At 44.7% G+C, this 19096-nt stretch overlaps 1 long non-coding RNA gene across 2 annotated transcripts in view; it reads right to left on the bottom strand.

Moving 5' to 3' along the window:
* LOC310698367 overlaps window positions 1-19096 on the bottom strand; it is a 23566-nt gene extending 4470 nt beyond the window's left edge. For both annotated transcript variants that reach the window (XR_014521461.1, XR_014521462.1), the window contains exons 1-2: window positions 14514-19096; window positions 13641-13803 (exon numbers count right to left, since the gene is read on the bottom strand). This is a non-coding gene — a long non-coding RNA (uncharacterized lncRNA). The remainder of the gene's footprint in view (window positions 1-13640; window positions 13804-14513) is intronic.

Below are 19096 nucleotides of genomic sequence, written 5' to 3'. Positions count from 1 at the left end.
TTAAATTATGATTCTTAATATCATCATACCCATCTGTGATTTATTAATTGCTTTCTAAACAACTGTCTCGAGGTGATTTACACATGAGATAATTAAAAACGGCAGATACATTTAAAACAGGTCTAAAAACCTAACGTAGGCACTGGTGGTAAAAGACCAATTTATGGCGCTGGGAAAACCTGTGGGAACCAAAATGCTGCTTTGGAAAAGTACAGTGAGTGATTGCCTGCTCCATCTCAAAGAGGAATGCTATTCCTCAGAACAGGGAAAGCCACGCTGAAGGCTCTGTTCCAAGTTACTGGGGAGCAGGCTTCTCATATCTTTGGAGTTTGCAGGAGAAACTCTCTCCAGGAGATGGCAGTGTTCTACTGGGTGTATAAAGGATAAGGCGGTTTCTTAAGCAACTTGATGCTGAGCTGTAGGAACTTCTAGGTTAGTACCAACATCTTGAACTTGGCTCAGTAGCAGATTGGCAGCCAGTGCAAGTCCTGCTAGCAGGGGGCTTGTATGCTAGCTGTAGTTTGCCCCCACAAGCAAGTCAGCCACTGCATTCTGCGCCAGCTGCAGCCTCCGGACCAACCCTGAAGGCAACCCCACAAAGAGTGCATTGCAGTAATGCAGCTGCAAGGTTACATATGTATGGACAACTGTGTTCAGTCTATCCCTATCCAGGGATATTTGCTTTAAATGTATGGTGTGTATGCAGCCTTACTTCAGTGCCAGCAATGGGATATCATCAGAGCACCTGAAAGCACCAGGCTTGCTTAGGGTGCTCAGCTCAGACTGCGTGTCACTCACAGCTATGTCCTACATCAGAACATAATAAGAGCTCTGCTGGATCAGGCCAATGGCCCCTCTAGTCCAGCATCCAGTTCTCACAGAGGCCAACCAGATGCCTGTGGGAAAGATCTGAGCACAAGAGCCCTCTCCCCTCCTGTGCTTTGCAATAACTGGTATTTAGAAGTATGTCATGCATAATTTTGTAAACTATCATTGTCACCTCTAACTCAACTTTTTGTATACTAAAAAGCTATTTTTATTTTATTTAAAATAATAAAATAAAATAAATAGCTGTCCACCCTTTCCAACTGCCTCCTGCGGTGCTCGCCCCATCCTGCCTAATGCTAGGGCTGGTCTGAAGACACCACATGTCCCCCCAAATGCAAACAAGGGGATATGGTTCATGCCCTCTTTTGCCAGTGAACACACTTCCTCCACACGCACCTCCAACTGGGCTGAATTCTTGACCTTTTTGAAATTCAGGCCAGTGCATGGCACTACAGGGAAAGTTGCTCCCAGTTCTTCCAAAGGCTGCTGTCAGCCATGGAAGTCCCTTCAAAAATGGTTGTGTGCTGCAATGAATCTCACCGCTAGATGGCAGAACTGGAGCATTGCTGAATGAAGTTGATTTACCTACTTAACAGGATCTTTTTTTTAAAAAACACACACCAAAATAGATTGTATGATTATTTTTCTTAAGAGAAAAGCTAGGTTATCAAATAAGGAGCTCAGGTGAGTTCGTACAAAGTAGGAGGACAGTAGTTGGACATTTGCCTAGTTAAACCTTTTGTACTGGATGGGTTTATTACATTGGGTGAGTGGCCTGAACCTAACACCAGCCTAGAAGATTTTTGTAGGATGTTCATAGCCATTGATGGGTCTTATTTTTAAGAACTAAGGCAAAACTAGAGGCTAGACACATGTGATGACGCAGACCTGCAGGTAACAATATGGGCTAATGCTCTCAATTCCTATTAGCTATGATAGCTATATTTTATAAAGGTAAATGTAAAGAGACCCCTGACCATTAGGTCCAGTTGTGGCCGACTCTGGGGTTGTGGTGCTCATCTCGCTCTATAGGCTGAGGGAGCTGGCGTTTGTCCGCAGACAGTTTCCTGGTCATGTGGCCAGCATGACTAAGCTGCTTCTGGCGAACCAGAGCAGCGCACGGAAACGCCGTTTACCTTCCCGCCGGAGAGGTACCTATTTACCTACTTCACTCTGACGTGCTTTCGAACTGTTAGGTTGGCAGGAGCAGGGACCAAGCAATGGGAGCTCACCCTGTCACGGGGATTCGAACCGCCCACCTTCTGATCGGCAAGTCCTAGGCTCTGTGGTTTAACCCACAGCTCCACCCATGTCCCACAGCTATATTCTATACTTGCTATCAAAGCCATCATGCCTTTGAATACTAGTTTCTGGGAATCTCAAGTGGGGAGAGTTGTGCTGTTTTGCTTGTGTCTTGCTTCTGGGCTTCCCATTGGGGCTTCTGGCTGGCCACTGTGAGAACAGGATGCTGGACTACACGGGCCACTGGCCTGATACAGCAGGATCATCTTATGCTCTCATGGGTCATCTTCAAATTTGTATGAAATGGAAGACAAGGGCCAAGGGGGAGAGAAAATATGTGAGTGGGGAGGACAATTTTTTAAAAGGAGATAGGGATCTATCCTCACCACTTCTCCACTGCTGGGTGGGTGTGTTTTTTTGCTTTGCCCTTGAACCAATCAGCCCACTTTTCCAGGGACGCAGTCCTCCCAGACTCCGGCTCTCTGCAGAGACAGCATCCCCTGCAGCAAACTGAGGAGCAAGCAAGGATCCCTCAGAGCTGTCCAAGGTCCTGCATGTTCTCTGCTTAACTTGAGCATGCAGCTAGAGACTGCCTTTTGTTCATGTTTTGTTCAACTGAGAAGGAATTAGGTAGGCTTTCCTTTAAAAGTGTGCTGAATCAGATTTCTCCTCTGCAATAAACAAACACAGTTTCTTAAGGCAGTTTCCTTTAGGAATCTGTACTTCTTGTCCACCTGTTTGTGCTCGTTCCTGGGCTATTCCCACAAGCGTCCCTGTGCAGAACGAGTTCCGTGAGATGGGCAATGGCTCTGACATGGCTTCCCTAAGGAGAGCAGGAAGAGCCCAGCAGTGTCTCTGTCTTTTTCTGGACTCATTGTAAGACTCACCTCTTCACCCAAGGCAGCAGGGTGGAAGGGAGCCTGCTTTGTGCACCCAGCGATGAAACAGAAGCCGACAGCAAAGTCAACTAGACCTACAGAGAATCAGCTCCTTTCTTCTGGCAAGAGTTTCTGTGTTTATAAAAAATAATAACACACCTTTTGGGAAAGGCCGTTGTTGTTGCTTAATGGATTTATATCCTGCCTTTCTTCCAAGCTGGGATTTAAAAACATCATTATAAAATACAAAGTCATAAAAACAAACCTGTTGAAAAACTATAGTTAAAGTACATCACAACCCAGTCATTAAAATCCACTTTGCCCTGACAGCAGCCCAGTGATCAGCATCATTTGCACCTTAGTTTACAGGAAAGTGAGGGATGTGGGTGGCGCTGTGGGTTAAACCACAGAGCCTAAGACTTGCCGATCAGAAATTTGGCGGTTTGAATCCCCGTGACAGGGTGAGCTCCCGTTCTCAGTCCCTGCTCCTGCCAACCTAGCAGTTCAAAAGCACGACAAAGTGCAAGTAGATAAATAGGTACTGTTCCAGCAGGAAGGTAAATGGCGTTTCTGTGAGCTGCTCTGGTTCGCCAGAAGCGGCTTAGTCATGCTGGCCACATGACCCGGAAGCTGTACGCTGGCTCCCTTGGCCAATAAAGCAAGATGAGTGCCGCAATCCGAGTCGGCCACAACTGGACCTAATGGTCAGGGGTCCCTTTACCTTTACCTTTTACAGGAAGGTCTTAGCCTGCTGGTGGAAGGAAAGCAAAGAGGGAGCCAGTCTGACCTCTCTTGGGAAGGAATCCCTCAATATGGGAGCAGGTGCAGAAAAGGTCCTTTTTCTTTTGTCACCGCTGATGCTGATGGGAGCAAGAGAAGGTGCTCACCTTAGGATCTTGGCATTCGGGCATAGGGAGGTACAAACTTTCAGGTAGTGGGGAATCCAGGTTTTGGAGACCCTTTGGTACAACACACTCCATGGGGTTCCTCTGTGAGTTCAGGGGGCTCTCTGCTGCTTTGCATGCCCAATCATGCAAAGTCTTGATGCCTCTGACTCCACTCATGTGGCCCTTAAACAAAAAATATTAAGGTACCCTCTAATAGGTAGTTCTCTCATGCTTCTGTTAGGAACTCAAGAAGCTGCCTTATCCTGAGTCAGACCATTGATCCATCTAGCTCAGTGCTGTCTTCAGTGGTAGGCAGCAGCTCTCTTCCCAGGGTTCTTCCCAGCTCTGAACCTGGAGATGCAATGGGGGGGTTGAACCTGGGAGTTTCTCAATGCAAAGTAGATTATCTTCTTTACTGAGCTACAGCCTTTCCCTACTTTTAGGAATTTATTGCAGTTTTACTGATACATTGCATTTTATTTATTATTTATTCAGCAAGGTGTGCATGCTACTTAATCAGAAAGAAGAAGCAGCTCTGAGTGGTTTGCATAAAATATTCATTAAAAGTAGCAATAAAAGCAGACTTTAAAAACAGCAGGCACAATAAAATTCTAAAATTACCAAAATATTGATAACCGGGAGCTGCCACCCCCTGCTTGCTTTGCTCATCAATCCCACTTACCTCTTTGCCCTTCCCCACACCTGAAACCCCTCCCTCACATGAAAACTCACTTGAACCCCCCCTCACCTTAAGCCCCACCTCCTTTTAGAGGAGGGGGAGGGACCACTCAGGGCAGCTTGCTAAACCCCACTGTAGGTAGGCGTGTTAAATGGAGGGTGGGGTGGGGGTGGGGAGAGATGCTTTAACAGTACTTCCTCACTCTATTATACAGCTTGCTTGCTGTTCCTGTTGGTGGCTGTGGTAACTGCAGAGTGTGGCAGCACCATGCATTTCCACATATATAGGAATAAATCATTATTGCATATCTAGGTGGGTTGTTGGATTGTTTCAGAGTTCACTTCACTAACTTGGGTTTCACCCTGAAAAGCAGTGTACATTTATTTATTTTTTTAAATGATAAATGAAATAAGTAGTATTTTAAATAAGTACATACATGGGCATAGCCAGGATTTTTTGGGGGGGGCAGGCTTGGGGGGGCAGAACCTCAGATTTGTATTTTTTAAATTGATTTAGGGAGGGTGCAGCTTCCCCCTGCCCCTCTGGCTATGCCCCTGAGTATATTCTATTAGTAAATAAACCCCTTAACAGCTTGGGACTAGTTTACCCACAATATTGCCTTCTTCTTCTTCTGCAATCCCTCGTAGCCAAGTAAGATTGTCTTCCATAAATACGGTTTTAACAATGAGTCCATAAGTGACTGTGGAGGCTAATTCTGGATCCACACGTCCTTCCACAGTGGGGGACATTGGTTTCTGGGCAGGAGTTGATCATGGTGTGGATTTGACAAGCGTGCCTTCCTCTTAGTACAAGATTCCCGACAGCTTCACTCACAAGGGTCCCACCAACCACAACAAGGTGATGATCCAGCGAGTGGGAATATTGCCTTACCTGATATGTGCCCACTGTTACAGTTGCAACAAAATACCCATTCTGCATTTGTAAGAACTCAATCTTTTAGTATGGCATTGCCACTACACTTTGGAACTCCCTGCCTAATGACATCAGGTAGGTGCTACAACTATACTCTTTTTGGCGCTTGCTAAAACACTGTTGGTCTAAACCACTGAGCCTCTTGGGCTTTGAATCCCTGTGACGGAGTGAGCTCCTTTTGCTCTGTCCCAGCTCCTGCCAACCTAGCATTCGAAAGCACGAGTAGATAAATAGGACCACTGTGGCAGGAAGGTAAATGGCATTTCTGTCACGGTGTTCTGTTGCACCAGAAGTGGTTTAGTCATGCTGGCTGCATGACTCAGAAAGCTGTCTGTGGACAAACATTGGCTCCCTTGGCCTGAAAGCGAGATGAGCGTCCAACCCCATAAGTCGCCTTTGACTGGACTTAACCGTCCAGGGGTCATTTACCTTTTACCTTAAAATACTGTTGCTTAGACAAGTCTGTCCAGATGCTTGGAAAGTGGATGCGAGTTTTCATCTGTTTTTAGTCTATTGTTATTTCAAATTTTCGAACATTCTAAATTATTGTTATCAGTTTTTCTTAGCGATAATTTTGTTTTATTTTTTTTGCAAACCAATTATTTTATTTTATTTATTTTATTTTATTTATTTTATTATCAAGTGGTGTATAAATTTTATGAAATAAATGAATATGTGGCAGCAATTTGGTTCCTTCACTTGCTCCAAAACGAAGGCCTGTCTTTAATTTGTAAAGTGTTTTCCCACTCTTTTTAAAAAGTATTCATAACACCTTGGACACCTCATTCAGCAATCCTTTCAGCAACCATGGAAGGTCAGTCACCGTGATCATCTCTATGTTTTACTGATGGGATCGCTGTGTGCGCGTGTGCACGTGAGGGAGGCTTCAGACAGTGGCATCCTGAAGAAACCACCTCGTGATTACGCAACCGAGGAGGCTGACCTCGAGCTGGACTAGCCACCTTTGTAGTCTATGCACCCCATTCCCCCACTTTTTTTTTTAAGGGTGGAAATCGCCCCACGCTACACTGGTATGCACCTGCTGTCTCCTTCGACGGCGCTTTCCGGCTCTGCTAATTTGTCTGTACAAACACTCTGCAAAAGGTTCTGGAAACTTAGCCCTCATTTATAATTTAAGCCCCTTTCGCTCTTTCTCTTGTTAAATATATTTTCCTCACTCCGTCTCTCCTCCTCCCCCCTGCCCACCCCGTTCTCTCTTAAAGCATCGGGAGAAAGCGCTAGAGAATAACCGTGAATTATGAAGGTCTTAGGAAGTCTAAAAGTGACTCCCTCTGCTCAGGAATTTCAAAGCCTCATTAACATATATTGACCTGGGTTTTGACAGCTGGAGCTGAATCCGTGAGCCGGGAGTGGATTCCCAGGACTAGAGAAACTTTGCTTTGGCTGCTTGTTGGGAGCGGCGGGCAAGCGAGGGGTGGGGGGCGCGCGGAGATGGCTGGTAGCTAAGCCTCTATCCTTCCCTCCCCCCCTTTCTCCTTTCTTGTTTAAATAGATCTGTGTTTTCCCTTAAGCATGCATGAATGAAAGAAAGTATTGGGATTATGGCTGGATCTGGGTTCTGCTCTTATAAAGGACTCCAAATTTGGGGGATGGTGGTGGTGGAAGAACAACCTATCAGACCATTGCTTTTTTATTATTATTTGAAAGATTTGAGAATGGGGGGTTGGCAACAGCTCCTGACCAGTCACCCTGGAGCTGCAACAGCTACTGTAATGCAATACCCATTACTGGTTGTCTATGTTCTGATAACTGTCTATGGAAAGAGCACATTCAGAGTGGCCAGCCGAGGGCCCTCCCCACTCCGTGCTCACCTTACATAACATTCCTCTTGTTTTGCAGTCTTATTTGCTTGGCTATTTATTTGTTTGTTTACTAGGGGTCCACCACTGAGCTGTGGACCATCCCAGAAACATAGGAAGCTGCCTTACACAAAGTTACACCATTGGGCCCATCTAGCTCAATACTGTCTGCACTGATTGGCAGCAGTGGCTGTCCAGGGTTTCAGAGTCTCTCCCAGCCCTAACTAGAGATGCCATTAGGAACTGAACCACTGAGCTCTACCACTGAGCTTTAGCCCCAGGAAGGGTCAACTGGTAAAAAAAAAGACCTATACTGTATACCCCTTCTTGTTCAGAAAGAGTCATTGGTGTGCCTCAATGGGTGGAGTTAGTTCAAAAGGCAACCAAAAGAATCAATAATAAAAATAATAATATTTTTTTATTTATACTCCACCCTTCCCAGTTTAAAAACTGGGCTCAGGGCAGCTAACAGCAAATTTAAAACATTGATTAAAATGTGACTTAAAAACAGCATAAAACAGCATAGGATACAACATAAAATGCAGCATCAATGTCAGTAAAATTCAAAAATTCAGGGGTCATTTTTTTGGGGGGGGGGACGACAAAAACACAGTCAATAGACATCCAATGACCACCAGGGCTAACTGGTCAAGTTGGTCCTACTAGGGCCAGCAAGGAGACCAGGGAAGAATTTAAATGTGTGGTCCCAGAAAGGGTTTCTTCATAGAAGGGGAAAGGGGAAAGGGAATAGAGGATCAGGCTAATTCAAATTGAAGGCCAGGCGGAATAGCTCTGTCTTATAGGCCCTGCAGAAGGAAATCAAGTCCTGCAGAGCCCTAGTCTCGTGGGACAGCGCATTCCACTAGGCTGGAGCCATCACTGAAAAAGCCCTGGCCCTGGTGGAGGATAGTCTGACTTCCTTCAAGGAGTTGGAGCAACACAACTATGAGGAAAGTGGTTAGGGAGATGATTCTCTCCATAACACTAGAACTCATGGACATCCAATGAAGCTTAATGTTGGAAGATTCAGGGCAGACAAAGTAAAGTCCTTATTCATTCAGCACGTATATGGCCAGCCCAGGACATTTTGCCATTTGAGGCAAAATAGAAAATTGCACCCCAGGTGCTCCCTCCACCCCCACCTGAGGTGATTAGACACAGCAGGGGAGAAGCTCCAGCACTCTGTACGTGGTAGTAGTGGGGAGAAAAAAGGAGGCTGGGGATGAGTGGCAGTGGTGGAAGACGAGGCAGCAAGTGACAAGTACAGGAGGTGGTGAGTGGCCTGCTCCTTGGCCAGATCTGCTGCCCTTCCCAGCTATCCCTAACCTGCTGTCTGAGGTGGCTGCTGCCACACTGAGCCTTATAGGTGGGCCGGCCCTGAGCACATAGCTAGACTATGGAATCTGCACCCACAAGATTTAGCGATAGCTGCTGGAATATATGCTTTAAACTAGTATTAGACACATTTGTGGGGGATAAGGCTAATCAACAGCTACTAGGCATGATGACCGTGTTCTGCCTCCCCTGGATGTACTGTTCCCAGGTTTATCTGAACACAGGGCAAGTTGGTATGCAGCCTGGCCTCCGCCAGCCAATTCATGCACGACAAAACTGGCTCTTCTGCAGTGAAATTGGAAGGGCGGTAAAGCTTGGGGTGCCGGCTGAGCTGTTTATTCAGCCCTTCTTTGGAGCAGCACATGACTGGGAAGCCAAAGAGCAGGGAGAGTGTGTTGGAGCGAATTCCTCTGACACTTTCAGCCCACCCACCAGCCACTATCAGCAGCCACACCGGACAGGGGTGAAATTGGGATTTGATACGGAAACGTGGGAGCTGGAGGCTATTGAGGGGGAAACAGTGGGAAGCGAAGGTGATGCGCAAGGCCCAGGGGCTGTCGATAGGTTGCTTTCAGCAACCCCTGAGGCAGGAAAAATGCAGATCAATAGGGAGAGAGAATATGCTTGTTCTGGTTTGCACCTTATCTAGAGAAGGCCGGCCTTGCCTCAGTGACATGTCCATTGGCTCCATCCAGACTAGATTACTGCAATGCATTTTTGTTTGTTTGTTTGTTTGTTTGTTTGTTTGTTTGTTTGTGGGGCTGCTCTTAAATAATGTATGGAAATTTCAATTGGTGGCAACTAGATACTGAGAAAGGTTGTTTCTATTGTTCTGTTTCATGCCCTATATATTGACACATGCACTGGTTCTGTCCAGGCTATACAGTGGTACCTCGGGTTAAGAACTTAATTCGTTCTGGAGGTCCATTCTTAACCTGAAACTGTTCTTAACCTGAGGTACCACTTTAGCTAATGGGGCCTCCCGCTGCTGCTGCACGTTTTCTGTTCTCATCCTGAGGTAAAGTTCTTAACCCGAGGTTATATTTCTGGGTTAGCAGAGTCTGTAACCTGAAGCATCTGTAACCTGAAGCGTCTATAACCTGAGATACCACTGTATTACTGAAATGCATTTTTTGTGGGATTTCCATGAAAGACAGTGAACTTCAGTGAGTGTAGAATGTAGTAACTAGAAAACCAGAAAGGAAGAATGATATGGTTATTTTCATTATTGACTCAGTGACACAACCATTGGTTCTATCCAGGCTGGATTACTGCAATGCGTTCTTTGGGGAGCTCAAAGAGAGTATGGGAAGATACCGAAGTATAAAAAGAATAGAATTGTAGAGTTGGAAGGGGCCCAAGGGGTCATCTAGTCCAGTCCCCTGCAATGCAGGAATCTCAACTAAAACATTAATGACAGGTGGCCATCCAACCTCCAATGAAGGAGAGTCCTCCACCTTCCCAGGGAGACCATTCCACGGTTGAATGGCTCTTACCATCAGAAAGTTCTTCTTGATTTTCAGGACAACCCTCATCACAAGCCTAGCAAATCTGGAGCTAGGGTTGATAATCTGATAATGCTGGTAGTCTTTACTTGGACTGTGTTATTTTAATTCAAGTACAACTGGACTCATTCTATGTGCCAATTTGTAGTTTTGTTGTTCATCTTTTAATTTTCACCTGTTGTTAAAATTACTATTCTCTGTTTTATATATATATATATATATATATATATATATATATATATATATATATGCAGGTTTTGGTGTCTTCGGGTGTCTTCCCGTGTAAGAGTTGGGGTGTCTAGGCGACGTTTCGACGAGGTCTCACTCGTCATCTTCAGGCTGGTGCTTTCGGCTTCTTGTTACTGGAACAGAGCCTTTAAACAAGAAGCCGAAAGCACCAGCCTGAAGATGACGAGTGAGACCTCGTCGAAACGTCGCCTAGACACCCCAACTCTTACACGGGAAGACACCCGAAGACACCAAAACCTGCATTCCTGTACCCGTGAAAATCTACGAAAGCATATATATATATATATATATATATATTACCACATGAAATTAAAAAAAAAACTTTACAAGAGAAAAAGAAAAGGAGAGTATGGTGTAGAAGGTAGCATTTAGATATTGAGAGGAGAGAGGAGAGACCGTTTTTTTCAACTGCTCTGTGTTGTTCTTATCTAGAGAACCATAGGATTGCAGAGTTGGAAGGGACCCTGCTTTGCAGCTGGGATGTGTCCTTAAATTCTTGCTTTCCTGGACAGCAGATGGTGAGGGTGTGGGTGGGAGAGAGAGAGAGAGAGAGAGAGAGAGAGAGAAATTACAGTACTGTAAAAACTACACTACTGTAACATTTCTATTTGTTGCTCCGGCCACTTTTGCCTCTGGCCCCACCCACTACTGGCATGTGGCTCCCAAAAGTTTGCCATGAAGGGAATGAAAACAGTTTCCCCTCCCTAAGCTGACTGAGACCAGGCGAGCTGAAGGGAAGGAGAGGCATTGTGGATTGTAAACGTAATAAAATTAATTAATTTCTTAATGCAGAACTTATATCTTTGATTCAGGAGTTCCCATTCCTCATGTACATGGCTTGTGTTTGTCTTTTAAAATTAGACAATTTGCCAGAGATAATGCAATCACAGGAGAAAAAGTCAAATTAAACCAAACAGACATTGCTTTTCTAGGAAACAAGTGCTGAGGAGTGATGCATGAACCAGCGTGGTGAAGCAATTAGAGGAGGTGTGTGGAGTCTTTGGGCCTGCAGAAGTTGCTCAACTACAACTCCCATCATCCCTGACCACTGGCCATTCTTGCTGTGCTGATGGGAGCTGGAGTCCAACAACAGATGGAGGGCTGCAGGTTCCCCACACATCTGAGGCAGAGGCTTAAAAAAAATACATTTTGTCAATTTTTCCTACACATAAAGAAACAGCAATAAAAACAAACCCAAACTAATATGGAGTACATTTGGAGTATTCATTTGCATAGAATACACAACAGTGAAAGTCCTTTATGAAATCGTATCTCTCCATAAGGATACATGCATCACTGGAGGTTTGACCAGAGAAGTAAGAAACATAAACCATGTTGCCCCAAACTTGCATTTTTTTGCTTGGCCTCTGACCACTCTACTGTGTTGAGTTAGCTGCTCCGATCATACTATTTCCCAAATCATTGCAAGCGAGTTTGGGGCAGATAGACCTGAGCCTGACTTCCATCTGGCTGCCATTTCCATCCTAGTCATTGCTAGCAAGAATGCTGTCAGGCATTTATACACATTTTTTTTAAAAAAAATCTTATTTAGGCAAGTCTTAGACATGCTGTTGTGAATTTTAATCAGTTTTAGCATTTTAACTTTTTGTATGTTTTAAAGTTATTGTATCTTTTTCTTGATTCTGTTGTTTTATCTTTTTGTAAACCTATTTGAGGTTTTCTATTTTTACAATGCAGCAGTGTATATATTTTATGAAATAAAAAAGCACATGGCTTGCTATCACTCCTGGTGAAAGTAGAGTTAGCACAGGATCAGATATGATCTGTTGACATACAGTATTAGATTCTTCTTTAAATACCATTACCCTGAAAGTCTGAATTGGGGTGCCTCCCCAGTCCATCATGTAGGGATCTGAGTTAAGAGTTTTATGCCAGGACTGGGAAGAAAAGAGCTTCAAATCTCCCTCTGGCCATCAAGCTCTTGGAACAGTCTCTTTGCCTAACCTGTATTTCTGTCTTTCTTCCCACTGTGGACAGCTAAACTTTGAAATTCGCTGCCACAACTTGCAGGGATGGGCAACAACCTGGATGGCATTAAAGATGGTTAGACAAATTCATGGAGGATAAGGCAATAAACGAACACTAGCCACAATGGCATTGTTCTGCCTCCACTTCAGTATGCCTCTAAATGCTGGGAATCCCAGGTGGGGGGAGCTGCTGTTCTGCTCATGTCCTGCGTGAAGGCTTCCCATTGGGGCATCTGGTTGACAAGGCTACTGATGGCTACTAGTCACAATGGCCATGGTCTATTCCCACTGCCAGAGGTTGTATTCCTCTGAAGACCAGTTGTTGGGAATTTCAGGTGGTGGTGAGTACAGTTCTGCTTACAGGCTTCCAAAGGCATCTGGTTGGCCACTGCGAAAACAGGGCGCTGAACTAGATGGGCCTTTGTCTAGGTTCTTTAGGTGAGGAATTAATTTAAAAAATGAACTGAGACCAGTCATTATAAAATTGACCTCCTGCAATGTCACCTCTGACTACACTGCAATGTTTTGTTAATTTTTCTAGAAGTGCAGTCTTCCAAACCTGGTCATACCAATTTTGTGTAGCTAACAAAACAATCACATCTCCAGGAGAATGCTAACTGCATCCGGGTTGCTACCAGGAAATGGATTATTAATGGCTAAGACCAGCGGTACCCAAAGTGAGCAGTAGGAACCCCTGGGGATGGGGGTAGTAGGATTTACTAGTAGGGGCACTAAGAGGTAAGAGGGTGGTAAGGGGAGCCAGAGGTGTAAATGACTATTATTCTTTGAAAAGCTGGCATCAAGTTCATCAGTTTTGATGAATTAATTAAACAGAATAGTTTTAATTGGATTTTGAATAAATGTGCAATTAATTGTTACTGTTTTGTATTTTATTGTGTTATTATCTTCCTGAGTAATGCAAACCACTATTCTGAATGCTTTTAATAGGGTAGTTGGCACTGGGGATGAAATTATGGAACCAAGGGGGGTGTCTCCCCCAAATAAAAGTTTGGGAACCACAGTCTTAGATTAAATAATGATAGCAAGGCCACTGAATTGTGGGAGACCCGAAAACACCAACTCTGAGTCAAATGGACCATGCACAGCTCAGGTTTTTAGGAGGACTGACTGTCGCTCAGCAGCAGAGTATCTGCTTCGCATGCAGAAGGCCCCAGGATCAAACCTCAATTGCATCTCCAGGTAGGGCTGGAACAGACTTCCTGCCTGAAACCCTTGAGAGGCACTGCCTGTCAATGTTGACAATATAGAGCAGGATGGGTCATTGATCTGACTCACTATTGAGCTGCTTCCTGCAATCCTGGTGTGAATTGCTGGTCTCGCTGCTAATGGAATTGCTCTGCTGGTTTCTCAGCAACATTCCTGGCTCCGCAGCTCCTCCTGTGACCCGTCACTGTAGCTGCCTTTTGGCTAGCGGCATCTTTCAGGTTCCTTGGAGCACCTGTCGAAGATTTGACAAGCCACGGCGACACAGAGGCGATTCTGCCACTCAGTTGGGCTGCCAGTCAATCAATCAACTCAACCAACGGAAGCCTGACAAAGCTCATTTGGGGAATGCACGAATGACCTTCTGCCAAGGTGCCAACTGCACCAGGCCTGACAAAACCATCATTACACATCACTCAGGACAGTTGCATGGGCTTCTGCCAGAGTGTCAGTCATGGGGTGGCATGATCAGCCGTGATGCACTCACATGTATGACCTAGGCAGATCTTTCCCAGCAGGCTGTGCAGTGAAGCTCCAGAGCCCACCAGTGGTAGAATTTTCCAGTCAAATCTCATTACAGTCAAGCTGTCTGCAGTTTTGTCATTCAGGAAGGAGAATGGAGGGATTAGTTAAAGAATGCTGGCCTCTTTTCCTTCTGGCTTCCTAAATAATCGTATGAATATGCCATGATCTGCTCCAGAATGTGATAGTGACCACAACATACAGCTTCCTGAATATCTAAGTTTGTAACTGTGGCGTTTGTATGGAGCCCCCGGGTTGTCTCATGGACTATTGACCAGTACACCACTAATCCGCAGCCACCAACCATGTCCTCCCCAGTAAATCACTTAGACTCAGTCAGGTTCTTAAGTTAACAAAGATGAGCGTAGTTTATTGCAGACACAAATAAACTTTAACTGCATTCAAAATGTTGTTACTCTTTACCTTCTTAGTCTTATTTTTATCCTGTCTCTATCTCTTCTACCTCCCCTCACACAAGAACCAACTGCACTAACTGTCTATTTCCAACTGCCTGCCAACTGCTTTTCCAACTGCCTTTCCCAACCAACCAACCAACCAACCAACCAACCAACCAACCAACCCACCCATTAAAACCAACCAACTACCCACACCCAAACCTTGGGCTAAGCCCTTTTATAAACAGATAGGCTCTGCCTCTGGCTTTCCTATTGGTCTACATATTAACCCTTTCTCTCCCCCTGTACAGACATTTTCAAACGAAGAGGCAAACGCCAAAGTAACAACAACAACCAAAGTGAGTTTCTAGTCCTTAAGACTGGGACACCCTGTTTGAAAAGGTGCAGACCCCAGAGGGATCTCTGTCTGATTCCTAGCAATAAGTGCTCGTTCCTCCTTGTGATTAGCGAAATAGAATAAATTATTCAATCTAAAAATGTGCAGATTGTGGGAAATTATGCAAAATTACTCTATTTGCATAATATATGTAGTTGGCATTGCCCAGGTTTTTTAAAAAAATTCTTCAAGAAGGAATTTGTTTCAATTGGTGTTGAAGAGTTTTGGGGTGGCAAAACTTGTCTTAGAGATCCATAGTTAAAAGTAGAAGTTGACAAATGTGTCCTCTTTTTTGTTCTTCAGAATATGGCAACCCTAGATTTGCCCCAGGTCCTGGCCAGTTCATGGCCCCAATATTAAGCGCTAAATCCTGTTCATTCTTGAATATATCAGACAGACACAATTTCTATAATAAAGATTAACAATGATGGTGATAGTAATAATAGTAATAGTAAAAATAGTAGTCAAAATAATAGTAAGTCAGATGATTGTCCTTTCGGTGCCTATTGAAGACATTCCTTTTTAAACCAAGACTTTTCAGTGGAGATGTATTTATTTTCCATCCTGGTCTGTATCTGTATTAGATTGAGGATTGCTTCATATATGAAACTGCTGCTGCTGCCCTCTTGGTTGATGTTCTTATTGTTAAATCGCTTCGAGATATTTTTATTGGAAGCAATTCATAAATGGAAGTAAAAATAAAATAAAGCAGGATTGCAAAACCTACCATTTCACCTACTCTCTCTCTCTCCCCCTCCCCCCTCTCTCACACACAGACAGACCTGTGATAACTATTGCTTTACTTGGGATGCTTATCCTCAATTATAAATATGCATTAAAAAAAAATTTTTTTTTGCCTTTGGGAAACAAACATCCAGGATATTCATTGCATCCATACTTACATTTTATTTTATTTTTAAAAGTGAATTTGCAGTTGTATCAAAGAGGTTTCATGGCTGGCCTGGGGCCTTGTGGAGCTCAGCTTTGAAAAGATATAGTAATAAAGTACTCAGCGTTTCCAGCAGAGTTTGCCACCCAGCTGGACATGGTGTTGGAAGAGAAGAGGAATGGAGATTTTTTACCCACATTTTAATCAACAGGAGCAACGCAGACCTGGAAGATACAAAAAACAGATTTGCCCGGATGTGTTGAAGGGGAACCAACAGACATCTGACTGCCACAGCCCACATACAACATCTTGTTATTTATTTTTAGACTGAGCATTCCTTCTCTGTACCAGAGGAGAGCTCATATAACTCTTTATGGGTTTGTTTGTTTTTTAAATACCAGGGCCTGTTGCCCCTGCTTGCATTGCTCACTAACACTACCTACCTGCAACCCCCTACCCCACCTTGCTCCCCCAGGTCTCAGACCCTCTAAGTGTTGCTATTTTCCAGGGACAGTCCTGGATTTACAGAAGGCATCCCGGTTTCTGATTTGATCCCAAAATGTATCATTTTTTCCTTGTTGTTTAGTCGTGTCCGACTCTTCATGACCCCATGGACCAGAGCACGCCAGGCACATCTGTCCTCCACTGCCTCCTGCAGTTTGATCAAACTCATGCTGGTAGCTTCAAGAACACCATCCAACCATCTCATTCTCTGTCATCCCCTTCTCCTTGTGCCCTCAATCTTTCCCAACATCAGGGTCTTTTCCAGGGAGTCTTCTCTTCTCATGATGTGGCCAAAGTGTTGGAGCCTCAGCTTCAGGAGCTGTCCTTCCAGTGAGCACTCAGGGCTGATGTCCTTAAGAATGAATAGGTTTGATCTTCTAGCAGTCCATGGGACTCTCAAGAGTCTCCTCCAGCACCATAATTCAAAAGCATCAATTCTTCGGCGATCAGCCTTCTTTATGGTCCAGCTCCTCACTACCAAATGCTGATCAGTTACAGTTGGTGCTTTTGAAGGCAGCAGTGTGTGATGTCACATAGGCTGAGCTGGGTGAGTCATGGTTGCCTTGACAACAGCCTCCCCACTAAAGCTGGACCACTCTGGCTCCTCCTTCAGAATGGGGAGGCAAAACCCTCCAAGTGCCCCTATTTTCCAGGGACAGTCCTGGATTTATAGAAGCCATCCCGGTTTCTGATTTGAGTCTTCTCTTCTCATGAGGTGGCAAAAGTATTGGAGCCTCAGCTTCAGGATCTGTCTTTCCAGTGAGCACTCAGGGCTGATGTCCTTAAGAATGGATAGGTTTGATCTTCTTGCAGTCCACGGGACTCTCAAGAGTTTCCTCCAGCACCATAATTCAAAAGCATCAGTTTTTTGGCGACCAGCTTTCTTTATGGTCCAACTCCCATAGATCACTACTGGGAAAACCATAGCTTTAACTATATGGACCTTTGTTGGCAAGGTGATTTCTCTGCTTTTTAAGATGCTGTCTAGGTTTGTCATCGCTTTTCTCCCAAGAAGAAGGCGTCTTTTAATTTTGTGACTGTAAAATCTCCCACTGCCTCCATTTCTGCCCCTTCTATTTGCCAGGAGGTGATGGGACTAGTGGCCATGCCCCTATTTTGACTGGAGAAATGTTGGAGGGTATGTGATCTCCATGAATGTGCTCCCTGATCTTTATTATACCTCTTTATCAAGTGGATCGCTTCCCTGCAATCTTTTTGAGGCAGCTTTTCCCTCGTGTCTTTTGCTGTTTGATGCTGGCACTAAATTTCTTTTTATTTATTTATTTACCATTTGCTGCGGTGTGGCATTCAGGCTCCGAGCTGATTTGAAACTCCCACAGCATATCAGGTAGTGAGCGGGGAGACAGAGAGCTGACCCCAAGGCTGGGGATGAGAAGACAATAACCTGGCTGGCTTGTGGGAATGAAACAGAGCGCTCCCTCCTTCATGATTTATTTAAGAAAATTTTTTTTAACCCTGCTAATTTTTTTCTTGTGGATCCTTAAAACTGCTTGGAACGGCTAATGCAAGCGAAAATGTATGTTCTGTAAGTGAACATTCTGGATCTCCTGCTGGTGCTAAGAGTGTATCTACTTCATTCTTCCCTGAGTAATGCCTGCTTCTGGCTGTTTTGAGATGCTCCCACCAGCAGTTCAGGAGTAGACTTACCTGCTAGTTAAGATGGATATCCTGCAGCTAGGTAGAGACAGGGCTGGACCAGGTGCACCTGTGGAAGCCTGACAGATGGGCAGCAAAAGGTATACACTCCTATATATTGTTGCTCTTCTGTCTAGGTTGGTTTCAAGATCACCTATGACAGGGATGAATGAATTTCCCCAAACTTGTCTCTAGCCTAAACAATGCCCTCCCCCACTCCCGGCCCAAAGCTGCCTTCCCAAAGCTGGCTAAGTGAGGCACTGGGCTTGGGGAAGGAGGTGTGAGGCTCTGGCAGGGTTCCAGAGCCCTCCCAGCTCCTTATCAATGCTGGGCAAGCACTAAATAGAGAACCCAGTATGGTTCCCCTTTATCACATACACAGCACAACAAGACAACAACAAGAGTCCACCGACAGCATACAAATCAATCTGGCTTGCCTGACTCAACAAGCCCTTTCCCCCTCACAAATACAAACACTGCAGACAACCAACCACACCCTAACCTCCAATACCTCTCACAACCAAGAAATGCAATAAATAAACAAACAGAAAGAGAACCTACCCAGTTGACACCGACACAAAATCCCACACGTACACTATACAAAAAAAATAAGCCTCACCACCCCTCCTCTCCCCCCTCTTCTTCCCCAACCTTATACTGTACTCAACACAACTAATGTAACTGATTTGTAAGAAAGACTGTACAACCTGTAAAAAGAGACAAAGCATATAATTTTGTAAACCAAGAAAATCTTTAATAATAATAATAAGGCTTTGGGAAGGAGCTGGGAAGACGCCCTCTTGGCACAGAGCTCTGGGGGGGATGGGACCAGTTGTAGTGCCTTAAATCCACCTCTGCCAGAAGCAACTGTTGCTGGAATTATTAATAGTATTAATAACAGTATTAAAAGGGACGCGGGTGACGCTGTGGTCTAAACCACAGAGCCTAGGGCTTGCCGATCAGGTTGGCAGTTCGAATCCCCAAGACGGGGTGAGCTCCTGTTGTTCGGTCCCAGCTTCTGCCCACCTAACAGTTCAAAAGCACGTCAAGTGCAAGTAGATAAATAGGTACCGCTCCGGCGGAAAGGTAAACAGCATTTCCATGCACTGCTTTGGTTCGCTAGAAGTGGCTTAGTCATGCTGGCCACATGACCCGGAAGCTGTCT

The sequence above is a fragment of the Podarcis liolepis genome, assembly GCF_965112155.1.
Source record: "Podarcis liolepis genome assembly, chromosome: Z".
Lineage (NCBI taxonomy): Eukaryota > Metazoa > Chordata > Lepidosauria > Squamata > Lacertidae > Podarcis > Podarcis liolepis.
This window is presented reverse-complemented; position numbering and strand designations above follow the sequence as displayed.